Below are 15,205 nucleotides of genomic sequence, written 5' to 3'. Positions count from 1 at the left end.
CCTGGGCCTCCCAGAAAGCCTCAGGTAAGTCATCTCCCCTTTGGGGCCTCAGCTGTCTCATTCTTAAAATAAAGTGTTCGCATTTGAGGATTATTAAGGTCCCTTTGAGTCCTAATACTCTGATTCAATAAATCCTTCAGGTTCTTTAATGTATAAATATGACATTATAAATTTGACACTTTAGAATTTGACACTTTAGAATTTATCTCTAGACACTTCACTAGATTATAAGCATCAGGATCCTCTAGGGCAGGATCTTCATTCTCTTTCATTCAGAAGTTAGATAGTTAAGCCAAAAAAAAAAGTCTCACAAATAAAGTATTAATAAAGTCATCAGTGCTTCCAGAAGCAAACTGGAATTTTATTGCTGTTACACATCTCTTTTAAAATACTATTACTTGATTAAAAAGCTGTTGAATTCTATCATATATTCTTGTAAAAGTGTATTTTTACAAACCAGATAACTTTATAGTTTCTGTAGTTTTGGATAGGTAAATAAGTGGCTTAACATGTTCAAAACCAGGGTCACTTATTTTTCTAATGAATCCATTAAGATTATAAATTTATTCATGATATCATAAGAAATCACCATGTGGGAGTTTTGCAATTAAAAGAAACATTTTGTTTATTAATGTTTTCAAGTGATATCATGTTTTGCAACAGAAAAAACAGGCATATGAATGAAATGTCAAGGACCGATAATGAGCACTCAGAACTGCTGAGCAGATCCCTCCTCCTTAGCTAGTAACACTGTTGTATAGAATCACTCAGGCTGAAAATGAAATTTTTTACAAGGAAAAATTTAACATTTTGTCATCATTACACTGTTGTGCTATAAGCTTATTTTCTTCAACAAGCTGGCAGGTGCTTCAATACTCAAAATGCTAAAATTCTTAAACCAAACTAACATATACATAGTATGGAACATTAATCTTAAGATTTATATTTTCAAATTTGTAGAGGTCTAAAGGTTTTCAAGGCAGCTGTAAACATATACTCTTTCTGAAGTAGAGGTTTCCAAAGATTGGGAATGCAACTGATAAGATATAAAATCAGAGGAGAAACAGTGGAAAAGTAAACATAATATAAGAGAATCACAATATGTAATGGAGTCATTAATTTCATGAGTCTCCTTGGATAGGTTTAAAGCACACTTCAGATGCATTAGTAGCATCATTTTATATTTCAGAAGGAGTACTCTCAAGCCAAGCTTCTTTATAGTAAATGAATCATCCAGCTATATTTTGTGAAAAGGGGTCATTTTAATTTCAGGGTCTTTTATTGCCCAGCAAGGTACCTGACTGAACTGTGAAATGACATTCACAATATAAATAAACTCAGTTGTCTTTGCTTCAAAGAAGGTAGTTATTATTCAAGCATTTACTTTCTGGCTTATCTCACAGATTTAGATATACATAATAGATATTGGCTTTGTTAACACTGGACAGAAAGCAAACTGTACTAAAACAATTTACAGTAATTAATTATGTACAATTGCTGCTAACAAAAGGGGTAATGAAAAAGGAAAAAGTATGTGCAGAAAATATCAAAAATAAGATGAAGAGATGGGAAAGTTCCCATTCTGCTTCTAGATGACAGTTTAAATGTACTGTATTTTATTAGCAGGTAAAAATGTCGTGGTGATACCTTAAAGTGCTCATCCTATCTGTGTCTAAATAATCTATCCATCACAGAAAAACTCTGTCCCATAGGCCAGTGTGTGTTTGACAGATACTATTATAATAAAATATTGACCACACCATAACTAGCAAATGTTACAATGAAGAACCGTAATTTGAAGTTAAAATATTTTCTCATCATCAATAGCAGGTACAGCAGCATATCCTAACTTAAGAGGAGAGTCTGTGACTACCTAAAAGTACTGACAGAATTTAAAAGGCAAAGAAAGAAAGAATACACTAATTCTTATTTTTATAAAATCTTTTTTTTTTTTTTTTTTTTTTTTTTTTTTTTTTTTTTTTTTTTTTTTTGTGTCGCCCAGGCTGTAGTGCAGTGGCGCTATCTTGGCTCACCGCAAGCTCCGCCTCCTGGGTTCACGCCATTATCCTGCCTCAGCCTCCAAGGAGCTGGGACTATACAGGCGCCCGCCACCACGCCCGGCTAATTTTTTGTATTTTTAATACAGACGGGGTTTCACCGTGTTAGCCAGGATGGTCTCGATCTCCTGACCTCGTGATCCGCCCGCCTCGGCCTTCCAAAGTGCTGGGATTACAGGAGTGAGCCACCGCGCCCGGCCCCCTATTTTTATAAAATCTAAACGCAGTTATTCACAATTTGTGGGTGGTAAAAATGAAAGGAAAAGCAATACGTTGGTGGCTAGTAAATTGGAAGCACAGCAGAAAAGGAGTAAACCCACAGCACTGCCTACTTAGTTACTGTTGAGGATCCTATCCTCATCAGTGACTAGAAATACATGAAAGATAGGGCAGAGGAAGTAGTAAAAGTTGTCCTCTTTTCAAACCTGCTAAAGCCAACAAGATTCAAAGACCCTGAACTAGGTTAGCAAACTCACTAAAATCAGCTATGATCCTGAACGGTATGCACTGAGCAGTCACAATAACCTAGGCACCAGCATCTAACTAAAATGTAAAGAGGTGAAAAGGAGTTCTGGTTTGTTCAGTAAAACAGATTCTTGGGCATAAAACTATACAACTTCTAGCATTCAGTGGAAATATGATGACTAGAAAAGAGGGTATATTGTTTCATACATTAAATAATCTATGGAGAAGAGTACCATTTTCAATATTTCTCAAGCCAATTTTTAATCTGGCATGAGTTGAAATGAAGCATAGCTAAAAATTAAACGGGATAATCTTTGTAAATCAAGTTATTAGTAGAAAACAGATTTAAAAATCCAGGGAATTGAATATTGGAAATTCTCTCAAAGTATAAGTAATCAAACTTGGGGATGATAACTCACTAATCAAAATCAAGGTTTCTACTTGTGACCTAATATAAATAAGAAGGTGATAGAAATATATTTCTAAGCCTTGGAATTCAGGGAATTTTTTTTCTTTTATATCTCAGACTTCAAACTTTGGGGAACAGGGGCATTTTTCTTTTTTTTTTTTGTACATAACTTCTATTTCAAACTTTGATAAGTCGCAATGTATAGAACAGAAATGGTCCCTGCTTTGGAGCATAAAGATAGACTAATTTCATAATCTTTCATCATTTTTTTATAGAGACTCTCATTTGCATCTGTTCCCAACCATCATCCAGTTCAAAAACATGTATTTTTGATTTTACATTTTTGGAAAAATGTAAAATCTCAAATTTAAAAGCTTAACGTTTCCAGAACCGTATTTATTAAAACTCAGTTATTCAAATGCACAAACTGACTGGCCGTAAAAATATATGTGTTTTATTTAGGGAGTCATAAACCATGTTCAAAACATGCTAGTTTTTCATTTTTTAATAAAAACAGAATATATTTTTCTAGAACATAAGCACAATCTCCTATTGAACCCTTAAACTAACAAATATTACACTCATGACACTTTAAAGGAAGATATGCTCAGATGCCATGTTTGGCTAAAGCTTTATGTGTAGGCAGATCACCACCTGGAAAATAAAAACTAATCTTAGCATCCAAGTATAGATAGCACAATTCAAAAAACTTTTTCGTTAATTCAAGGTCAGTGAGCTCTCCCTGGCTCTTGCATTCCCTGTTTATATGTTACGTCCCATGATAATAACTAGTATTAACATGGTAGTTTTTTTTTTAAAAACCATTCCCACAACTAAAAACTGTCCCATTTTTCTATTGCAATTAATCAAAAGTTCACCAAAAAATACTGAAAATCAAGAAGTAATTCCCAGCATTTCTATTCCTCTCTTAATTGTGCTGCCAAATTTTACCCTGAAGAAATACTCTTCACCATCTTCCTATGCCTTTAATGGCACCCACTGCATTTCCAGCAGCACATTAGCCCCAACTCCATACATGCAGACCCATCTATAAACAGGGTCTGGCTGGGCAGGGTGGTTTACACCCTGTAATTCCCAGCCACTTTGCGCGAGGCCGAAGTGGGAGGATCACCTGAGGTCCAGGAGTTCAAGGCCAACCCTGGCCCCCAACATAGTGAAACCCGTCTCCACTAAAAATACAAAAATTAGCGGGGCATGGTGGCACATGCCTGTAATCCCAGCTACTCAGGAGGCTGAGGCAGGAGAATCACTTGGAAGCCGGGAGGCCAGGAGGCTTGCAGTGAGCCCAAATGTGCCACTGCACCTCCAGCCTGGGGTGACAAGAGCAAACTCTATCCTCAACAAAAAAAGGGTCTGACCACTACACTACATGAATTATTTCCATGATTAAACAAATTACACCAAGTTTCCAAAAATTAATTTATTTGAAAAGAATTTCTATGTTGCTAATAACTAACTAAATTCCTTAAATAGATATGGACGTCTGCAACAATGACCCAATACTTTTTAACAGGTGGGACGCACATGCCTTACGGTCACCTAGACTGATAGCAGTAGTGCATACTTGAAACTTAAACAACTCTGATTTTTATTCCTTACTGAAGCAATACCCCATGCTTTTGGGTGGATGTCTACCGCTGAGTTTAATAAATGTATTCTGCCAAATGGTTACAGCAAAGAGAGTGTTTAATCAAATCACCTAACATTTTGATTGTAATATCCCGAAAATCTTTTAATCTAAAAGATATTTAATATAAAAAAAAAAAGATTTTAAATAGTAGGTACAGCAGCGATATTCCTAACTTAACGGAGGAGCCCTGTGGTCCACCTAATAAGTACTGCAGAATTAAAAAGGCAAAGAAAGAAAGATTGAATTTAAATATATAAAAATCTAATATTTTAATATGATATAAATATCAAAATCTTATAAAACCTTATAAAATTTATATAAAATCTAATATTAAATCTAATATTTAATCCTAAAGCTATTTAAAACTGATGCATAACAAAAGATGTATAAGATTTTAACTAGGGCAATAAAGCATGGGATGATAAGTTTTAGTTACATCATTTATACATTTATAAACATTTATGTTTATAAATTAATATTGATGCTATTACTTGGCTCAAATATTGCACTGAGGTAAAATACTCAACTTTAGCTTGCATTCACTTACAAATGTACAATGTCAACATATAATTCTAGCTGTTCTGAATTATCATTCACAGCTAGTATTTTGGTATGATAATCTTCTAGAAGATAATCCTGCTTAGGGATTAGTGGTTAATTCTTATGACCATGTACCACCTAAAGAAATTTAAATTATTGTTTTCCTGGGGCTCACAAATTTTTGAAATATCATCATTAAAAAAAATTTGTAAGTGCCTACAAGGTAAAATAATATGAAACTAAAATTAGCTGAGATGTAGTCTAAAGAGTAAGTTTACAGAAAAAAAGGCCTTGAAATCAACTAAATTTGTTTCACAAAATGAGTAAAAATATGTGTAAATAAAAAGTCTAAGCATGCACTTATGTTTTCTTAAAATGTGTCTTTGTGGCAGCTCATTCTGTCTTCTTCACTACAAATATCCAATTCTAAGAAATATCTAGAAAAAGGCAGCAACAATCTCTCAACTGCCAGATAGAGTGGCTTTTCTAGTTTGCATTCTTTTAACCACTCAGGGGCACAGGTAAAGTTGAACTCTTGTTGATATTCTGTCTTTCCTTGGCTTCGGAGATAGCATTTTCCCGAATCTGTTCACTCTCAGTCTACATTTCTGATGTGTGTTTGTCACCAGTCACTTAAGTGTTGCTAGATCCCAAGGCCCTATCCTTGAGAATCCCCTTTCCTTTTCTATTTGTACTCTTCTACTCTAATGGCTTAAAATTACTAGGTGCACATGATTCTGATTTGTTTTCAGCCCAGGGTTTTCCTTTGAATTTCTGACTCATACTTCCTACTAGGGCATAGACCTCAGGTGTCCTGCATATAGTACATAGGGATATGAGGCAATCTAGTGTAGTTAGTGTCAAGAGCATAGGCTCTGAAGCCAGAATACCTCAGTTTGAATGCTAAGTCTACCAGTTGTGTGAACTTAAGTTGTTTAACCCTTCTGTAGCTCTGTTTCCTTATCTATGAAATGGAAGTAAAAACAATAATCTATATTAGAGGGCTTTTATAAGGGTGAAATGAACTTTGAACGGAGATTGGCATATAGTAAGTGCTACATAGTGTGTATTAAATAAGTAACACTATAATTTATGATTCTTAAAATATTCCTTATAATCCCCCTCATGCACATATTTGTAAAGCTGCATGTCCTGATCACTGAAACCTCCACCTCCCGGGTTCCAGTGATTCTCTTGACTCAGCCTTTTGAGTAGCTGGGATTCCAGGTGCACACCACCACGCCCAGCTAATTTTTGTATTTTTATTAGAGAAGGGGTTTCACCATGTTGGCCAGGCTGGTCTCAAACTCCTGACCTCAAGAGATCCACTCGCCTCGGCCTCCCAAAGTGTTGGGATTACTGGCTTGAGCCACCATGCCCAGCTACCATTTAAAGATTTTATCTTGCAAGGGTTAACTTGGTGATACCTAAGCTTGAGGCACTTGGAGAAACAACAAGCTCAAGCTCAAGCTAGATGCTCGCAGAAGTCAAAGGGCTCCTGGTTAGGCAAAGAGAAACAGGAACATAGAACAGGCCATGCTTGATCTATTTAATACTCTGCCTAAAATCTCAGTTCTGCCTAAGAGCTTAGTGAATAGCATGGTCTGCTGTGCCACAATAGATGAATAACATCTAAATTGGGATTTCAGGATTTTAACGAAGCTTACAACTTTCAACCTTTCTCCATTCCTTCAAATCCATGATACTCTTTTCTTGACCCACTCTCTGGTATTCTGAGGCTAGGGAAAATAATAAAGAAATGTAAGATGGCTATATATCTTGAAAGGGCAGAGATCATATCTTGTTCACTCTAAGCCAGCACCTAGCAGAGTGCCTGGCTTATAATTGAAATTCGATAAATATTTCTTGAATAAAACAATAAATATCAAAAGCAGATGGGGCAAAAGAAGTCAAATTCCTATTTCTACAGCTGATCCTGCTGACTCAACGTGCCTCAGAAACAACCATATACTACACTCCCACTCCACCTCACCCAATCCACACACACTCCTGTAATTCCTAACAGTGGCTGCTAATGGCCCAACCTGTAGTAAGTCTCAAAGACAATCTGCTATATCCTCCCTTAATTTTTGAAATATGAAAATAAATACTTGCATAAGGTCCTTTTCTAAAGGCCTCTCTTGAATTAAGCACAATCTATGATTTGATATTTTTTTAGGTGGCAAAAAATTGATTTTTAAAAGTGTTAATATAATATAGTGATAAGGTATTATAATTAACTCAGCCAGAAAGCCTGGAATTTCATGGTTACTTAATGTCCCACCTTCCTCCCCTTCTCCTCTCAACATCTTAACAGTTTATTTATACAGTACCCAAAAATGCCTATAGGAAAATACATAAACTTTAAATGAGATGCAAATTTGACATCTGCCAGTTCAGTCTTGCACAGTTTTATCTTCTCCATCTTAGCTGAATTTGAGAGTTTTCTTTAGGTACAAATTCATTTCCTTCTAAATATTATGGGTTAAAATAAAATACAAAAAGAACAAACAGAATAGTAAAAAGCTATGTTTCAATACTGGAAAATGCAAATATCACTATGTGATCTTTGATATAATAGTTTTTTAGTGTAACACCAGAAATAATTATATCAGTGGCCTGCTTCCTGCCATCTCTACAGAGGTGTAATGAAGAAATCTTAGTTAATATGTACTAGACAAGAAAGTAGTTTAGAAGACAATGCTTTTAATTCCTAAACAGGAAGCAAAAAACAGTTGTGGACAGGAATATTAAATAGAGATCATCACTTGACCTTCAAATATAAGAGAATGACTAATAATTTTGTCAGCTCTTTTGTCAGTAAAGGGATTTGATAGGGGTATGTAAGAAAGTTCATAGTCCAAAAGATAGTGATCCTTTAATAAAAATAATAAAAACACTGAGGCATTTGCCAAGTTAATTCTTGCCATTTCAGTATCAATCAAAAGATATTATGTCAAGCAACTATGTTCTCTGAACCATTTTTAGTAGAGTCAACTTAACTGTTCACTGAATGCCTTCTGATCTATTTAGATGATTCTTCACCAGCATCATCAAAAACATACAGAGTCTCACCCTCATATATCATGGAATAGGATAAAATGCCAAACGAAGAGAATTAAGTCAACATTGCCTTGATCTCTAAGGACCTAGAATCTAAAATTGTACATACCGGGCTGGGTGCGATGGCTCATGCCCATAATCCCAGCGCTTTGGGAGGCCAAGGCCAGTGGATCACCTGAGGTCAGGAGTTCAAGACCAGAGGCCAACATGGTGAAACCCCAACTCTACTAAAAAATACAAAAATTAGCCGAGCATGGTGGCGAGCACCTGTAATTCCAGCTACTTGGGAGGCTGAGGCAGGAGAATCACTTCACCCCAGGAGGCAGAGATTGCAGTGAGCTGAGATTGCATCACTGCACTCCAGCCTGGGCGACAAGAGCAAAACTCTGTCTCAAAAAAATAAAAATAAAAATAAAATTGTACACACTATAATTCTGGATAACTTTATGAAAAAATCAGATAAGCCATTTGTCAATCTCCTGTCATATTTCTTAACTATTCAGAATTGGTTAATGAGTGACAGATACACAGCACTAACGTAAAAATGGCATGACCAATGGAAACAAACAAAGGAACCAATTTGATACTTTTTTTAATCCCATCAACAAATTACGATACATGTATGTGTACTTTAAGTGAACTAATGAACAACAATCTTTTTAAAGTTGACATACATAGACAGTGGGTGGTTGACAACTCTGGAGACTATTTGATTATAATTTATTTACATTTATTTATAATGTATTTATATACTGCCTTGACTTAAGGCAGCTAACAGAGGTGTGATAATATAATGAAAAAAATAACTTTAAAATGAAAAAGATAAAGCAGAGAGAATATAAAGATGGAAAAGTAATAAAGAGATAATAGATTAACATATAAATTGCAGTCAATATAGCCCTGCTAGGAAAAACTGCTGAAAGCACTCACAGATTCCACTTTCAGCTTTCAGATACAAAGATTACAACAGTTATAAGGTAAAACAAAATCTGTCTGTGTAGAAGAACACCTATTTGGCTTGCTAGTTAGCCTACTCAGCCAAAACAACAAAAGAAATCCTTGATATTTTTTCCCTTTCCCTCACCTCTCAGACAGACTCAATTGATTACTAAATTCTATGGGCTTTACTTCCAAAATATATCCTCAAAATATGCCCATTCTTCATTTCTAATGCCACAACCCTAGTCCAATATACTACCCTTTCTCATCTGGATTATTCCAAAAGCCGCTTATCTGGTCTCTGCACAATTTATTCCCTACATAGTAATCAGCAGGATCATCTAAAAACACAAATCAAATCTTGTCACTCCTCTGTATACAACTACCTGTGGCTTTCTACTGTACTTTCATCAAAATCCAAGCTCTTTCCCATGATCTTTGTGATCCAGACCTTGGCATCCCTCTACTCACTTCTCTAGGATCCTTAAAAGTAAAAACAGGAGGCAGGAGAACAGTCAGGGTCAGAGTGATACAATATAAGATTCTATGAACCATTGCTGGTTTTGAAGGTGGAAGGAAGCCATGAGCCAAGGATGCAGGCAGGCTGTAGAGGCTGGAAAAGGCAGGAAAACTAATTCTCCCCTAGGGCCTCCAAAAGGAACGCAGCCTTGCTGATGCCTTGATTTTAGTCCAGTGAAACACATCAGACTTCTGACCTACAGAATTGTAAGGTAATAAATTTGTGTTGTTGTAAACCATTAAGTTTGTGTTAATTTGCTAAAACAGCAATTGGAAACAAACACAGATTGGAATAAAAACCTCCCACCCAAGATAAAAATACAGAACAAAATTATGAAACATCTTTTAAAAGAATAACAATGAGGGAAGGTCAATAAAATAAAATTTAGGAGAAGTACTCACTAGATAAAAACACAAATCTTAATATAATCTAAAGAATTTGAAAAAAGGATAATTTACAAACTCAAAAAGATGAAAGAAGACATGTCCATAAAATAAAACATAATTTAAAACAGACAAATTAAACAATACCAAGTACAAATGAAAAAGAACCAATTAGAAACACCACAATAAAATATGTATAGTCATTAAAATTTTAAAAAGAACCAATAGATTAAATAAACTGTAGACTTACCATAGTAAAAGAAAGAAGTAGAAATTTTCAAAGAGCATTAAAAGGCACACAATGTGTCCCAAAAAGATAATGCAATTAACAACAACAAAAAAAAGGCCGGGCATGTTGGCTCACGCCTGTAATCCCAGCACTTTGGGAGGCCGAGGAGGGCGGATCACAAGGTCGGGAGATCGAGATCACGGTGAAACCCCGTCTCTACTAAAAATACAAAAAATTAGCCGCGGTGGCGGGCGCCTGTAGTCCCAGCTACTCAGGAGGCTGAGGCAGGAGAATGGGGTGAACCCGGGCGCCACTGCACTCCAGCCTGGGGGACAGAGCGAGACTCCATCTCAAAAAATAAATAAATAAATAAATAAATAAATAAATAAATAAATAAATAAATAAAGGAGCAGTTAAAGGACATGAGGGAGATATTGAGACGCTCCAACATATATCTAGTAGGTGTCACACAAAAGAGAGAAAGGGAAAAAAAATTAGGAGAAATAATGAAAAAGAAGTTTCCAGAACTGAATAAAGAAATATGGAAAAGTATACACTGAAAGTCAAGAAGGAAAAAATAAATTAAATCCACCTGTAGAACCATGATAGGGAGTATATAATAAATGAAGATAAAAAGGAAAGTTTTTCTCATTAGCAATAGATTACAGAAGACTATTAAATATTATGTTCAAAATATGAAGGAATTAGAACTCTACATCAGCTGAACTATTAGTCAAGAATGAGCCAAATTAAAGATGAACATCATTCATGGTCTATTTTATCTTAATAATGAAATTATGTCCTTATAGACCAAAGAAAGGGAACAAAGGATGAAATGATAACAATATTTTACATTTCGAGGTGTTTACCACTTGCCAAGCCTGGTGTCAGGGACTCTACATTCATCACTTTCATTTATGGAGCAATGACACTACTCGGTATTGGGCCAAGAGTGTACATCTATCACAAGCTAATCCTTCAAGCACTTATCAGATAGGCAATATATTAAAAATAAAAACTAGGGCCCCAGGGAAGCTAAAGCTAAAGCAGATCTTGCTAAAGCAAGATCATGTATCTCCCTTGCTACTTTCGTAAAGCTTCTCAGCTACTAAGTGGCAGGGAATCATTTGCTTATACTTTTGTTGTTTCCTATCTCTGTGCTGGAAACATGTTGTTACCTCTGCTGGGAATGTCTTTTCTCCTCCCCTAACCAGGCAGTTTAACTTCAAAATGTTTTTTTGTTTTGTTTTGTTTTTTGTTTTTTGAGACAGAGTTTCGCTCTTATTGCCCAAGCTGGAATGCAATGGCGTGATCTTGGCTCACTGCAACCTTGCCTCCCAGGTTCAAGGGATTCTCCTGCTTCAACTTCCCAAGTAGCTGGGATCACAGTCATGTACCACCACTCATGGCTAATTTTTGTATTTTTAGTAGAGAAGGAGTTTCTCCATGTTGGTCAGGCTGGTCTTGAACTCCCGACCTCAGGTGATCCACCCACCTTGGCCTCCCAATGTGCTGGGAATACAGGCGTGAGCCACTGCGCCCGGCCCTTCAAAATGTATTTTAAAGTTTTTTTCTTTCTCTTGGATTTCAAGATACAACCTTGAAGCAAACTGTAGAAGCCTTTTTCCTTAGTCTTAAAATAGATTCTGTGGCCCTCCTTTTCTCACCGTATGTACTCCCTTCACACTCATCTAACTGTATGCCAATATCTAATTATGTGTCTTCTTAGAAATTCCAGGGGCTAATATTGAGAGAGACAGACTTGGTCTAGAGACCCAGCTGCAAAGTCCCAGAGATTACTTCAAGGCAGTGGCTAGTTAGCAACCCAACCATTGTTGAGACATCAGTCTGAGGTCCAGGTGGACTGGGACCCAAGACAGCCAGCCACCAAAACAAGGTACACGTGCATTGTACTCAGCCCAATTCTTGCACGCCTTCCTTATCAAGTTTTCCCTTTTTAAATGCCTGCCATCCCTGCAAAAAGTGAAGCAGTTACTTTGGATAGAAATCTGGTTACTTCCTCCTTTACTAGTTTTGGTTAATAAATTCACTTTCTTTCTACCAGATCTTGCTCTTGTTAATTGGACTCTGCATGCAATGAGCATCTGGGCCTGCTTTGCTCAGTTACAATCCTTCTGGAACTGATTCAAATATCACCTTTGTAAAGTCTTTGCTGACCACCACCATCAGTCACCCTAGTTGCTTTTATTCTGTTTTCCCACTGAGGTACATATTTCACCTTAATTATAGTACTTAACATACTAACACTGGTTATTGTTGGATGCTATTTTGGGGGAAGGAGGCCTGTAATAACACCATCATCAATAAATATTTGTTGAATAAGTCAACAGGCAAAACAACATTTTAAAACATATACTATAATGCTATCTACATTGTCAAGAAGTTGTGATTATTAACGTGAACTCTGAGGAATATCATATTTGTGTTTCATAAAGACTATAAAAAGACAACTTGCTCACAGCAGGATATTAGGAAGAAGTGACCATAAATAAATTCATTTAAATAACTTATATTTCCTGAGCATCTATCTTCCGCAAAGATAGATGCTCATGTACTGCAGGGACATGAAACTGGTCACTGTCCTCAGAAGAGATTCTGACATATCCAAATTCTACATACATGAGTTTGAAATCTAAGAAAAAGTGTGCATTAAGTGGACCCAGAGTTGTTACACTGGCATGCTATCAACTATTAGTAGAGACCAACTTAAATATATACCGTTTTATCTGATAGCCAAATACCTCCAGCCATATTTTAAAATTAAAATGCTAAAGAAATTGCTCTGTTTAAGCTTAGAGCATTGATTTTATGATACATCTAAAAGTATTAAGGGATATTAAAACTTCAGCCTACAGCTAAGTGACCTTTTAGTTTCTTTAAAATTCCAGATAATTGATCACCCTTTGTAGGAAGTTTGTCATTACTTTGAAATGTCTATTCCCTTTGATCCACCCCTTAAATTCTATATACTTAGAGAATTTTCTTTTTTCTTAAAAGTGTATGTAGCAACAGAATATTAAATTGGTTCTCTTTGTCCTAGTTCATCTGAAATAATGGTTAAGAACAAAACACTATTTGTCAAATACTTCCAAAACAAAGACAAAATGCAAGACCATTTTTGCAGGATTTGCAAAGGAAGTAGTCAAAACAGTTTTGCAGTTCAGCACCCATACTGAGGCCATAAAGGGACTGAAGAGAGTAAATATTTAGGGGAAATTAACTGCTGTTCTGTGAGTCCCACCGCTCCCATAGGGAAGTGTGAGGCATGAAAGGAGCCACTGGGAGACGCCATTTGAGAGCACAGTGGACAGACTGGTCTGATCTTCACCAAAGGAATCTAAGAAAGAGAGCCTGGCTGAAGAGGACTGTGAGGGAACTCTCCTCTCCCTCGTCAAAGGTTTCAGTTTTGAGGACGCACAATCTCAAATTTCAAAATTTATTCGAGTGGAATAGTGCTATTAAAGTAAAATGATTGTGCTCCAAAATGAAGCACTAATAGGCATTCAATAAGCACTCATTGGATAATCACATACTGTCCATTCATGAAAACCTTTTCTAATGCCATCAAGTGGTTTTAATCCATAGAAATTGATGCCCACTGGGAGCAATATAGTAAAGACTCTTACAGATTCTGAAGCCAAATTGACCAGATTTAAATTATAACTCTGTCACTTCCCCTTTCTGAAACTTGGGAGAAACTGTATCAATCTCTAGGAGCTCAGTTCTTCCATCTGCGACACACAGGTAATCAAACCTAGTTAGAGGGTTGTGATGAATAAGGAAAACAACAACTGTAAAGTATCGGCACAATACGGAAAAGTTCTCAACATATTAGCCCACTCTCTCTCACCCTGTTTCTTTAGGCATGTTAATGTTAAATGGTCTTGTTTAAAGGGGACATCTTCTTTGCTGCTTTTTACCTGGCAGATTTTGACAGTCTTTTTAAACCAGTCTTACAATATGTGAATTATCTACTGTGCGTGGACTTTAGTAGTTAAAGTCTCAGTTTTGGGGTGACTCAATACAAGTCTAATTGCTGTCTATTTATCAATACCAGCCTAAAAAATATATCATTTTGGGTTCAACTACATTTGTGCCTAATACGTACCACATCCTTTCAAAAGTTATTTATTTATTTATGCCCTTAAAAACACACATCTGTGGTATCCATGCGCTGTGGAAAAGAAATCAGAACTGGGTCAGTTGAAAGCACAGGATATATTCAAACTGTTTTAGTCATCAGGCCTCTTGTCTAGAAAACTTCAGTGAGAGTTGAATGAGCTAATTACAGGAAAAGGAATTAACAAACAAGAAAGCTGACTTAAGAGTTGTTGGGAAACAATGGATAAAAGAAAATATTCAGCATCCTACATAAGTAGGGTGTGGTTTAAGTTTTCTTGTTGCTTGAGTCCAGAAGGTTAAGGCTGCAGTGAGCCATGAGTGCGCCACTGCACTCCAGCCTGGTCAACAGAGTAAGACTCTGTCTCAAAATTTAAAAATAAATGCATAAATAATTTTCTTATGGTCTAAGTAGTTTTATGCATCTCCCTGAGTCCAAAAACAAAGGCAAAGGGAGACTAGCGTATGACTATTTATTTCTATATTGGCAGCATTTTAAATAAAACTATGCATAGTTTTTCTCTTATGTCACTGAGTTATTTTGTTTCTGAGATCACTGAATATTTTCCCTGGGGAACATAGGAAAGGCTTCAGGAAACTGTCCTGAGTGAATGCATCTAGTGAACACTACACAGGACAAAGAAACAGGAGAATACCAGTCTTGGTTCTGTGTCCTCTGAAGAGTCACATCTATTCTTATTATCATCAGAATATATTTCTGAAGTGTTTTGAAGCCTTTTAATAAAAACTCTTTATAAATAGAAGGCTGCTTATGTCAGTTCAAAAATTCTGAAATTCACTATAACTCA

The 15,205-nt window shown here is 36.1% G+C and overlaps 1 protein-coding gene across 9 annotated transcripts in view; it reads right to left on the bottom strand.

Moving 5' to 3' along the window:
* IMMP2L (inner mitochondrial membrane peptidase subunit 2) overlaps positions 1 to 15,205 on the bottom strand; it is a 929,145-nt gene that overhangs the window by 379,961 nt on the left and 533,979 nt on the right. The window lies entirely within an intron of this gene.

This window comes from Rhinopithecus bieti, unplaced genomic scaffold (genome assembly GCF_001698545.2).
Source record: "Rhinopithecus bieti isolate Rb0 unplaced genomic scaffold, ASM169854v2 scaffold_10712, whole genome shotgun sequence".
NCBI lineage: Eukaryota > Metazoa > Chordata > Mammalia > Primates > Cercopithecidae > Rhinopithecus > Rhinopithecus bieti.
This window is presented reverse-complemented; position numbering and strand designations above follow the sequence as displayed.